Genomic DNA, 12,353 nt, shown 5'->3' with positions numbered 1-12,353 from the left:
CTGAGGCAAAGTTCAAATGCATGAGAATGGAAACGTTGCTCTGGCTTACCCAAGCTGGCCAGTCTGGCTAGAACTAATTTAAGAACATAAAGATGACATCATTGCAGGTGTTCTTTCAAAGTGGAGCATACATTTATAATGCTTCTGGCTGACAAAATTGGAAAGGAGACAAGGTTTAAAAAGCCTCAGATATTCTTTTTGTCGATGCTCACCATCTTTATCTTCAAATAAAAGTATTTATATTTCTTCTGTCTGCCCCTTGGGCTCTGGTTCTTGGTTAAGAAATGTCTCATAAATTTCAGAAGAGGAGGAAAACAGAAGGTGATTGTACAGAACATTCTATTTTCAAGACTATAAATATTTCAACTTCTCGAAGAGACCACCTATCATGAAAACTTCAGATCTTCCTAAGTAAGTCTTATAAAAATTAACTGTAAAGTTTATGACAGTTTCCACAATCAAGTACTATATGCCAGATTGGCTTAAAGCATTTAGAAATGAGCAGCCTGAATGTTTGCAAAAGGTCACATACTGGAAAAGAGTAATGTCCAATTCAAAAAGTGAAAAGTAAGAGACGCTGCCAATCCAAAAATTGAATGCCCAAACTTTACTGAATTCTGTTAATAAAACCAACAGGTTGTTCCACTGCACAGGCAGGGTTACTACTTTATGCTGATAATCCAATAAGTGTTTATTAAGCACCTGCTATTTACAAAGCACTGTGGTGAACACTGTAGAGAGAATTGATAAAATATCTCAAGGAATTTAGAAGGTAACCAGGGAAAAGGACAAGTACAAAAATAAATAATGGAACTCTTACCAATTAACGTGAGCAACCAAATAACCTGATTTTAAACATGGGCAAAAGACTTGAACAGACATTTAACAGAAGAACATGTAGGAATGGTCAGGAAGCACATGACAGGTTGCTCAGCACCATTAGTCATCAGAGAAATGGAAATTAAAACTACATCAAGATGCCATTTCACACCCACTAGAGTAGCTCAAATAAAAATGATTGACAATGCCAAATGTTGGCCAAGATGTAGAGAAACCGGAACTATCTTATATTACTAGGGGAGAGTAATGGTACAACCATGTTGAAAAACTGTTTGGCAATACTCTTAAAGCTACCCTATTGCCCAGCAATTCCATTTCTAGGTATGAATACTTACCCCAAAGAAATGAAAACCTATGTCTACAGAAAGCATATGCAAGAATGCTTATAGCTGCTTTATTTACAATAGCCTCCTTCCCCAAAAAGACAAATGTCCATCAACAGGAGGATGGGTAAACAAACTGTGGTATAGTCATACAGTAGAATACTATTGAGCAATTAAGTAGAACAAGTTACCAATAGGTGCAACAACATGGGCGCATCTCAAAAACTCCACTTTGAGAGACAGAAGTCACACACACAAAGAATACATGTTGGAAGAATTCATTGTTTGAAACTCTAGAACGGGCAAAACTGTCCTATGAGGTTAAAGCTATGGTGATAGAAGTCAAAAAGTGGCTGCCCCCAAGATTGTGGTGGTGGATCAACAATTCACTGGAAAGGAAGAGAAGAGGAAGTTCTGGGGTGGTGGATGTGTTCTGAATCTTGATTGGGAGGATGGTTATACAGGTGTACAATTTTCCAAACTTATCAAACTAAGCATGTAAGATCTGTGCATTTTGTTGTACTTAAATTATACTTCATTTTTTAATACTCAGAAAAGCTAAAAATAGAAATAGTAGACATTTGACAGTTGTGAGTTTGCATTGCAAGGACTGCAAAAACCCTCACATTTGTTAATATCACCATAGAACAGGACTTCACAATAAAATGTTCACTTTGGCTTGAAAGGGAGGAGGTCAGGGTGAGCATGGGATGATGAAGCCACAGTGAGGCCAGGTGCTGGGTGAAAACAGGAACCCACTTCTGGGACCCATTCCTGTAGTGCCTGAGACTCAAAGTTGGGCCTCAGAAAAATTGTAACTCATCACACATCATGAACCTGTACACTAGCTTACAAAGGCTCAAAAGGGAGGATTTTAAATCCAAAAATGTAACTGCTGTACAAGATAGAATATTAGAAACACTAGAAGGAAGTTATAATGTTTTAAATGAGGTCTAAAATGACAGCTAAATCTCACCTCCTGGGTAGTAAAACCACATTAACTCATATAGTCACCACTCCTCGTATGAGTCTGGCCCCATCCAAAAGAGATGGAGTTTAAATTGGTTCTATGATTTGAAACAAACACATGGAAAGCCCTACTGGGATATTTATTAGCTACATTAAGATACACCCCTTAAGAACCTTTAAAAAAAACTCTACCATGTTATCTGGTGTAGCTCTGCTCAGGATACCTTGTGGGAATATAAATGACAAAAACTTAAAATTGCCTTAGAAAAGAGTTTGCACATTGCTATTATCCAAATGTTGGTGTCTTCCCAAAATTCCTATGTTGGAACTTATTGCCTGATATGGTCTGGCTGTGTCCCCACCCAAATCTCATCTTGAATTATAGTTCCCATAATTCCCACATGTTGTGGGAGGGACCTGTTGGGTCCCTCCTGTTGGGAGATAACTGAATCATGAGGGCGGTTTCCCCCAGACTGTTCTCATGGTAGTGAATAAGTCTCACAAGATATGATGGTTTTATAAGGAGAAGCCCCTTTTGCTTGGCTCTCATTCTCTCTTGCCTGCTGCCATGTAAGACGTGCCTTTCACCTTCCGCCATGAATGTGAGGCCTCCCCAGCCATGTGGAACTGTGAGTCCATTAAACCTCTTTTTCCTTATAAATTACCCAGTCTCCATTGTATCTTTATCAGCAGGTGGAAATGAACTAATGCAATGCCCAGTGTGATAGTATAAAGAAGTGGGGCCTTTTGGAGGTGAGATTTGCTCTTGAAGGCTCTGCCCTCATGAATGGGATTAGTGCCCTTATAAAAGAGGCCTGAGGGGCCTCCTTGCCCTTTTTGCCATGTGAGGACACAGCAACAAGGCAGAGAACAAGCCCTTGCCAGACACAAATCTGCCTTGATCTTGGACTTCCCAACCTCCAGGACTGTGAGCAATAAGTTTCTGTTGTTTATAAATTACCTAATCTAAGGTATTATGCTATAGCAGCCCAAATGGATGAAGACACACATATTAGGCAATAATTATGTCAGTTAAATTTGGTGTGTTTACACCAAATGTCTTCAACATTTTCCCTGCCCTAATATCTGCAAAGAGTACAGTAAGTATCTGCCCATTAGCACAGATGCCTCCATAAGGCAGTGGTGTTAAAAGGAGGGGAATGGTGTAAAGATGTTCCCTGGTTGGTGGCAGGGGTAGGGGGTATGATATATAGTTTCCCTCCCCCACCATGAGAATCACTAATTCAATAAGGAATTAAATTAATCAAATGCCAATATGCTTATTATGGCTTTTGTTTTTGCTTTTGGTTTTGTGCTCAGGTTCGAGGGCATCTTTGATTTTTCTCATTCTTCCCAAGACCTTACATGATCTGGCCCCCACATTCCTCCTTTGCCCCAGCCTCCTACTTTCCTCCCTCCCTTAAGACTCCAGCTGCACTGGCCTCCTTGCTATTTCTTGAACATGTCAGATGATCCTGCCTTAACACCTCTGTAGTGGCTGTTCCACCTGCCTGAACCCCCTTTCCCAGACACCCCAATGACTAACTCCTTTCCCTCTTGCAGGCTTTCTCATAAAGGTCATTCTCTTAGAAGGGCCAACCTTGACCATTCCTATTTAAAATTGCAATCTGTCCTCTCACAGGCAAGGCCTATGCCCTCCTTCCTCTCTCTGCACTCCTTTCTTTCCAGTGCACTCATCAACTTTGACATACTGTGACTTTTTTTATCTTATTGTGTTATATGTATTACCTATTATATTATTATCTTTTATTTTTTGTCTATTGCCTGCTCCTCCTGGTACAACATAAGCGCTCCATGGCAGGTGTCTTTGCTCGTTTTATTAACTTCTCTTAAGCACCTACGACTCAACCTGTTCAACGAATGTTGATCAAGTGAATAAATGTATTCTTTTCTATGCTTCTTTAAATAAATACAGCTGACCCTTGAACAATGCCGAGGTTAGGGGTGCTGACCCCACACATGGTCGAAAATCCACATATGACTTTTGACTCTTTCAAACTTAACTACTAATAGCCTACAAGTAATCTTACCAATAACATGAACAATCAATTGATACGTATTTTGTATGTCATCTATATTATACACTGTATTCTTACAATAAAGTAAGCTAGAGGACAGAAAATATTATTAAGAAAATCATAAGGAAGAGAAAACATATTTACTATTCAGTAAGTGGGAGTGGATCATCATAAAGGTCTTCATCCTTATCATCTGCATGTTGAGTGGGCTGAGGAAGAGGAGGAGGAGAAGGAGTTGGTCTTGCTGTCTCAAGAGTGGCAGAGGTGAAAAAAATCTGCCTAGAAGTGGACCCACAGAGTTCAAACCTGTGTTGTTCAAGGGTCAACCGTATAACCATGGTATTAACATTGTGAACATTCTCTCTTCGTCTCTTCCTTCCACCTACCCAACTCTCCACTCAGGGGAGATTTATAAGTAAGATTTTGAAACTGAAAATCAAATTAAGTGGTCTGGAAAAGCTGCAATGGCAAACAGGGGAAAACAATTTGGAAAGCAGCCCTTAACCCTACATTTTCCTATCCTGTGAAATCTGTGAATGATTGTATCTACACGAGGCCAACGGCCCCAGCTCTATCCACTAATCACCTTCTTCTTCTATTTCCCAAACGTAACACTTACCCAGCCAACAAGTAAGGAAATAGATTAGAAAGCTTTTGAGTGACTCTTTTAGTGAACCTGAACTCCAATCAATCAGAAAAGTCACGTGGGATTATGCCATTCGCATTAGTTTTTCATGTATGGTAAATACATGGGTTCATCTCATTTGAAAGGAATAGGCACATTCATGTCATCTTAAGAACTAGGGTTTTATGATTTATTTAAGGAGCCATCTAGTAATAAGGTACACAGGGGTAGGACAGAACCTAATGTATTACAGGCGCCATAGAGGATAGACTTGGGAGGTTGTTCAGGACTGAAGCTGGCTCTGGGCTCCTTGTTGGCTTGTTGCCCCATGAACATCAGGAATTCTTGGATCTTCACTATGGCACTCCCATTGGCATGGATCCCCTACTGTCTATTGATTTCTGCTTCTCTCTAGGCATCTTCTTTTTGGTACCATCTGACTGACTCTATCCATGTCTCCAGGAGAAAGAATGTGACCATACTTGCCAATTACCATGGTCCGTGCTTAGGGCTCTTACCCCATGGCCCCTTGTAGGTCATCAGTCAACCCACAAAGTGGCTGCCTTTGGTTTGGGTAGGACCATTAATCAAGAGGAACCCAGTAGGCTTGTGTTTCACCATAATCATAGCCAACCCCTCTTTGAGACTATTCCCCGCAGGACCTCTGGGATCGTGTCAAGCTCAATACATTGACCCAGGCACCCAGAATACCAGTCACTGTGTCTTTGTCCCCACTCAGAACACATTACCCCTGATCTTTTCTTACCAGCATTCTAACCCTCTAGCCTTCATCATGGGGAAGTGTTGACAGCTTAATACGAAACAATCTCGCCACAACACCACCTGCTCGTTTCCAGAAACTCCCCAGCTCGCAGACTAAGGCATTCAGGACAATCCAAACTCCCATTTCCACAAAATCCAGAATGGATTTTTGTAAGCATCAGGAACACTGAAAGGGCCTGTAGGCTCCACAGGGCACTTACATTTCCTGGGGCTTCCCTCAGAAAGAAGGTGGAGGGTAAATGCAGTGGCTGTGTATAAGGAAAGGAAAATGAAAGTTTTCAAGCCTGCATGAAGCCTAGAAAGTGCCACTGTGTGTCTGTGTGTAGCCACACCCACAAATATTTTTGCTTTGGTAAAATTACAGACAGAGGGCCCTGCCAATTCAGAAAACAATCTATTGGCTGCCATTGCCTTGTGTTCCACACTCTGTGCAGTCTTCACTGCATAGAGAAAGCCACCTGGAATTAATAGGATTCCTTGATATTTGTTTTCAACAAATACTTGCTGAATGCCTACTATGTACCAAACTCCACGGTCAGGAACAGGCCTAATCCTGTTGGTGTTTTTATTTCAGTCTCAGCTCTGTCAACCTGCTTGAAGCTGCAAGGAATTTAGTGCTCGGGGACAGGCCTCCACAAGTCCAGTGAAGTTGGCTGCGTTTCTGATTCACTTCTCTATCCAAGAATAAAAATAGGGGCTGATCTACTCAAACGATCTTGGGAGATTAAAAGATTTTGAAGCCAAAACAAAACCCGAGATAAGCTGCCTACGTGTGCATGAGGAGGCAAGTCAGTTCCAGGAGCCAGCAGCGTCCGGGAAGGGCTCCCCGCAGCCTGACGGGACTTGTCCCAGCAACCTCTTCCCTCCCGAGGTCCTGTTACCTGTGTGCGTGTCAGGACAAAGCCCTCTGTGCCACTGGCCTACCTCTCACGTGGTGCTGTCCTGCCCTTTTTTGCTTGGTAATTTCCAGTTAAAGCTCAGCTTTTTTTGTGTGGGTGTGTGTGTGTGTTTATGTCTACTCCACTCATCACAAATACCTTTAATAAGCAAATTTACCTCCTCCATTGGCTGAATTTTATGTCTTCTCTATTCCTTGATGAGAACTGAATGGGATCATTCCATGGCTTTGACATTGATTTCTTGTCCTCTCAAGGGCTCACAGAGCACAGCCCAGAAAGGACTAATGGTGCCGGCGCTGTAGCAGGACCTCCTCTACTTGGGACAGCCTAGCGCGTGAAATCCTCCAGGACCCCCAGCCTGCAGTGGGTGGTCAGTGTGTGTGCAGTGAAAGAGCAGGGATTCCAATGTTGAGCTGAGGTGAATGTAAAGGGGGAAGACCTCTCCAGAAGGTGCAGGTAGGAACGGGAGCAAGAGTCCCCCTAAGCAATCTTTCCTTCTTTGCCTTCCACCACCTAAACATCTGGAAGCAGACACCTGGACCACCCGCACCTTGGCAGAGGGAAGGAGCCTGGCCAAGAGAATAAAAAAGGACCAGCCACACTTCACTGTAAGCCACATCCCCAGGCTTCTCATTTTCCCTACCTGGGGAGGCAATGACAATAATAGACTTCAGAAGTTAATTAACTTAATGAGTGGAGCTCCTTCAAGCCATTGGAGGCCTCAGTAGAACAACAACAACAACAAAAAGTGGAGGGAGAGAAAATTCTTTCTCTCTGCCTAATTGCTTGAGCTAGGTTACTGGGTTCTCCTGCCCTCAGACTGCGACTTACACCTTTGGTTCTCCGGTTTCAGTCCTATGGACTTGGACTAGAACTCATACCATCAGTTCTGGTTCTCAGGCCTTCAGAATCAAACTGGAATGGCACCAGCAGCCTTCCTGGGTCTCCAGCTTGTAGACAGCAGACTGTGGAACTTCTCAGCCTCCATAATCACATGAGTCAATTCCTTATAATAAACCTCTCTCTCTCTCTCTCTCTCTCGATAGGTAGATAGAAAGATAGATAGACAGATAGATAGATATAGATAGATAGATAGATCCCTTTACAGCAGGTGGCAGCTGGGGAGGGTCTTCCTAGAGGAGTCTGCATGAACATAAAGGGCAGCCCTAGTGCTGGATCCTGGCCCTTGCAGGTGATAGGGCTCTGATGAGCAGAGGAACACCAGGGTTCTTCGTCTCCAAATTAGATAAAATGACCTGGACATACATGGAGTGGTTTTAAGAAGCAGAGAGTTTAATAGGCAAGAAAGAAGGGAGAAGAAAGAAGGAAGAAGCTACCCTGTACAGACACAGAGGAATGGGGAGCTCCAAAGCCAAGAGAGGAGACCCCGTGTGCCATGGGAAAGTGGCTGCTTATATGAATAGGCTGGAGGAGGTGATGTCTGATTTGCATAGGGCTCAGGGGATTGGTTCAACCAGGCATGTCACTCACGTAGCCTGCAAAACAAACTGGCCCTCCTACCCTAGCCTTTTACTATGCAAATGCAGGGCACCATGATGTTCTACACACGTGGGGGATATGTGGGGGCGGCCATGTTGATAATAAGCACCCCTCCCCACCATCCCCCCACCCCCCCACAACCCCGAGAAAGCACACCTATCCTGTTTGGATTTACCGCTTCTCAATCAACCACACGGGAGAGTGGGAAGACAACTCACAAACCTCTTTGTGTTTTTTTCAGGTTTTGAAGAGCCAGCTGTAAGCTATATTGTTTTGCTTTGGAAAGACACTGGATTTAGAACCAGCTGTAGTCCTTTAACAACCTCTCTGCCCCTTATTATCCACGTGGCCTTTGGCAACCTCCCTGAGCCTCAGTTTTCTTGTCCTCCCCCGCTATGGGGATGTCAGAGGCAACTCCAGGCGATAACACACTGGAAAATGCTGCAAGTCCACAGTACTGGGTGGAGAGAAATGTATTGTTATTACTGTTGTTCTCTTTCACCCCAAATGGACAGCTTGATCTTTCCCTTAGGGAAACGCTTTCAAATAAAGTGATTATGTTTTGGAGGCTTAGCAAAATGGATTTGGGTAACTTCCATCAGCAGGGAGGAAGAGAGCCAGTGGCCTTTTGTTATGAGACCACAGGTAACCAAATGTTTGAAGGAAGGCGCCACGGAAGCCCCCTACCCCGCACACGGCTCTGGTTATCCACAAAGCCCCCCACAAATGCTCACTGGTGGCCTGTACCGCTAAGAGCTTCTGTGCTGGCCCTCCCTGGCTGTCTGCCATTCTTTTTTTTTTTTTTTTTTTTTGAGACCGAGTCTCGCTCTGTCGCCCAGGCTGGAGTGCAGTGGCGCGATCTCGGCTCACTGCAAGCTCCGCCTCCCGGGTTCACGCCATTCTCCTGCCTCAGCCTCTCGAGTAGCTGGGACTACAGGCGCCCGCTACCACGCCCGGCTAATTTTTGTATTTTTAGTAGAGACAGGGTTTCACCATGTTAGCCAGGATGGTCTCAATCTCCTGACCTCGTGATCCGCCTGCCTCGGCCTCCCAAAGTGCTGGGATTACAGGGATGAGCCACCGCGCCCGGCCGCGACTGCCATTCTACTGAGATATCTATGTGCCTCATCACACAAAACCCCACCATAGCCCTGAGCGGTCCTGGGTACATAAATGCCCCGCTTACTTGGGAAGACGCATCTTGGCGGGGTAAGGCCTTTTCCACTTCCCCACGGCCAGCAAGACAAAGGACTAGGCCCAGAAGCCCCCGTGCCTAACATGCTGCCGTGCTGCCACTCATGAAGGCATCAGAGCATGCATGCCCTCACTGCACGGGTGGGAAACTGGAGCCTCCAAGAGGAGAAACGATTTGCCCAGACCACCCTGGCAGTCAGTGACCTGAGACCAGTTCCTACTCCTAGATCAAGGTCCCTTGGCTATTCCGACCTTCTCAAGAAGAAATTCTTGTTTAAATGGGCCTTTCCCGAGTGCAGCCTGCTGTGTGCTCCAGGGCAGCCTTCCCACAGTGATTGGTTAACCCTGGGGTCTTCGTGTCAGGTGATTTACCCCACAGCCAGCTAATCTCACCTTTCCTAGACTCTCCCTTTCTTGGCCCACGTGCTGCCCGAGTGACACACTCAGTGCTGTAAATGAGGATGTCACGGTGTGTTCTCAGGTTTTACTGGAAGTGCAGCCCTTAACAAACAGTCTAGTAAACAGCCAGCCCAGGCGGTGCACACGTCAGCAGCGCTGCTCCAGGGCTCCAACGTCAGCAAAGGCGGGGCCCAGGCCTGGAAGCCAAGGCCCTTTCCAGCACCCCTCCTGTCACTGGGCCAGCCCCGCCCGCCTGCTGGCTTCTGGAGCTCCCACACTCAAAACTGGGATCTGGGAGTTGTTCTCCCAGGCGACCACATTCCCTTCAGGGGTTGTGCAGAAAAACTGAACCAGAATGTGGATAAAGATGCAGAAAATTAAGACTCTAAACTGAAATTGCATGAATGGCGGCCGGAACGTTTATTTCGTGCCTCAGCAACACAGGTCTCCTATCCACGCTGGTCCCATTTAAGGTCTCCTTGCCAACTCATGACAAATAAGAATGGTTTGCTTGTAAAATCACAGTTCAGCAACAGTCCACAGGAGGACTAAATAATTTATTGAAAGAAAGAAATCAAAACTCTTCACTGGAAATGTGAGGATGGGCGCTCAAATTGGCTTCTTTAAAATATCAGCGAGAACGAAAATGATGCCACTTAAGCACTGAGGCTACTACAATGTTTTGATAAAGGGCGAAAGGAGCCTTCTCCCTTTTATCAAAAAGTTCCCCATCTGTCGGCCCTGCAGAGAATCATGCTGATGGGAAATGGGCCACTAAGTAGGACCTGAAAGTGAATGTCGTCCTAAGTTCCAAATCAAACCACCAACAATAAATCACAAGTAATCATAACAATTACTATTTATTAAGCCTTGTTGAGAATCAGAAACCAATACCCCAAAATAGAGGGTTTTAACAGGTCGAATTGAGGAAGCCTCAAGGTCTCTCTGACCTTCCCCTATACACACCGTCTTTCCCAAAGAAGCTGAAGTTTATCGGCCTAAGATCCAGACCTTCCAAGGAGAGCAATTATTCTTTCTTCCCCTTCCCGCTTATCTTCTTATCTATGGCAGAAAAGAAGACCAAGGTGTGATCTGACCCGAGAAGACTCCAAGGATCATCTGAATTCCAAAGAAAGCTACTTACAAGGTTACTTCTGTTCTCCCATCCAATCATTCTCCCTAGCAATCAGTTATTGCCCGTCAATCGAATTCCTCTTCTTCCCGTTCCAATAACCTGTTTTACCAGAATCCAAGCCCCCATACATTCTGTAACCCTAAAACGGCACATAAATTTCTGTAACTCATTGGGAAGTTGGGGCTTCATTCTGAAAGCTCCTGTGCATACACATTAAATAAGTTTTATGCCTTTTCTCCCATGAATCAATCTGCCTTATGCCTCTCAGCAAAACTTTAGGGGTCAAGAGGCTGTGACCCCCACAGCCTTAACCCACTAAAGTGTAAGCACTCAGAAGGCAAGGACTCTGTCTTGTTCCCAAAGGGATCTCTAGCCCAAGACAGGCCTTGGCACGTGGCAGCTCAATGCATGTTTTGAACAGATGAGTGCATGCATGATGTCGTTCTGCCAGACACTGTATTTCACACTATGTGTCATTATTAAGTCTTTTACGCCCCATGAAACAGATGTGATTCCCATTTTATAGATGCAGAAAGGGAGGCTTGGGGAGGTTAGGAAACTTGTCCAAGGGTTCTCAGCTGTATAGTGGGAGCACTTGGCTAGGCAGCATGGCCAGTCTGCTTCCAGAGCTTATGCAATTAACCATGGCATCAACCTCCCCTCCCTACATGCTACCATCTTCAGCCTAGGTCTCTGGACAGGTCTATGGGTCCCTAAGTCCTCTCTTTGATTGGGAAGGGGATCCCAGCACCCCTGAAATTGCATGCACAATGGCGTGCGTCTGTGCTTATGGAGGCTGTGCTGGAGAGAGGGTCCATGGCCTATCAGATTTTCAGGGAAACCTGGGAACAAAAAAAGTTTAAGAATCACTGTCCTGGTTTCAGCACTGAAAATCCCACGTCCTGGGATGCCCGCTGTTGGTAGCAGGCAGCATAGAGTCCCCAGAGGAGGAGAAGATTGAGTTTACATTCTTGGCGGTTCTCCTATCTCAGCAGGAGGGAAAAGGCTATGGGAGGTGGGAATAGGGTACAAAGCTCAGAAATGGACTGGGGGAAGGCTGAGGAGGAAGTCCTGGGACAGAATGAGGTGATTGTGACAGCGGCACTTCAACGTTCCAGGCAGAGGTTCCAACAGCAGATCCCTGCAGAAGGCACCTGCCTTCCCACTTTCCCTTTAGTTGATGCCACCGTTTCTGGGACAAGTTGAGGAAGGAGCACCAGGCAGTAGAGGTTTCTGAGGAGCGAAAGGGTGGTCAGGAAGACCCCCTCACCCAGAATTCTGTGCTGATGTCTGTTTAGGCGAGTACCTAGGTCATGCGTGGTGATGACATCTGACATTGTGCTGGCATCATCCAGAGTTCATAAGCAATTCTCCCTCCCTCAACCACTGGGTGGTCCCTGGGGTGGGAGTCCCCAGGAACCCCCAAGAACAGGCCCCCCTGCAGACCAGCAGTTCTGGACAGGTCAGACTCTGAGGCCCACAGTGAGTAGCTTGCAAGAACATCCTGGAAGTTTCCCAAAGCCAACAGAGTCAGGAACATGAACTGTGTGTTTGATGCCCATGGGAACTGCGTTCTGAGTGAGATATCTGGAGTGTGCTCCAGGGCCAAGTTCTCCAATGACAGATCAGGGGATGGGGCTCTGAGAT

The 12,353-nt window shown here is 45.4% G+C and overlaps 1 long non-coding RNA gene across 1 annotated transcript in view; it reads right to left on the bottom strand.

Annotated features, from left to right (window-relative positions):
• Window positions 1–12,353, bottom strand: part of LOC129482993 (uncharacterized) — a 61,517-nt gene that overhangs the window by 20,268 nt on the left and 28,896 nt on the right. The window contains exon 4 of the long non-coding RNA XR_008657871.2: window positions 4,316–4,380. This is a non-coding gene — a long non-coding RNA (uncharacterized lncRNA). The remainder of the gene's footprint in view (window positions 1–4,315; window positions 4,381–12,353) is intronic.

This window comes from Symphalangus syndactylus, chromosome 5 (genome assembly GCF_028878055.3).
Source record: "Symphalangus syndactylus isolate Jambi chromosome 5, NHGRI_mSymSyn1-v2.1_pri, whole genome shotgun sequence".
Lineage (NCBI taxonomy): Eukaryota > Metazoa > Chordata > Mammalia > Primates > Hylobatidae > Symphalangus > Symphalangus syndactylus.
This window is presented reverse-complemented; position numbering and strand designations above follow the sequence as displayed.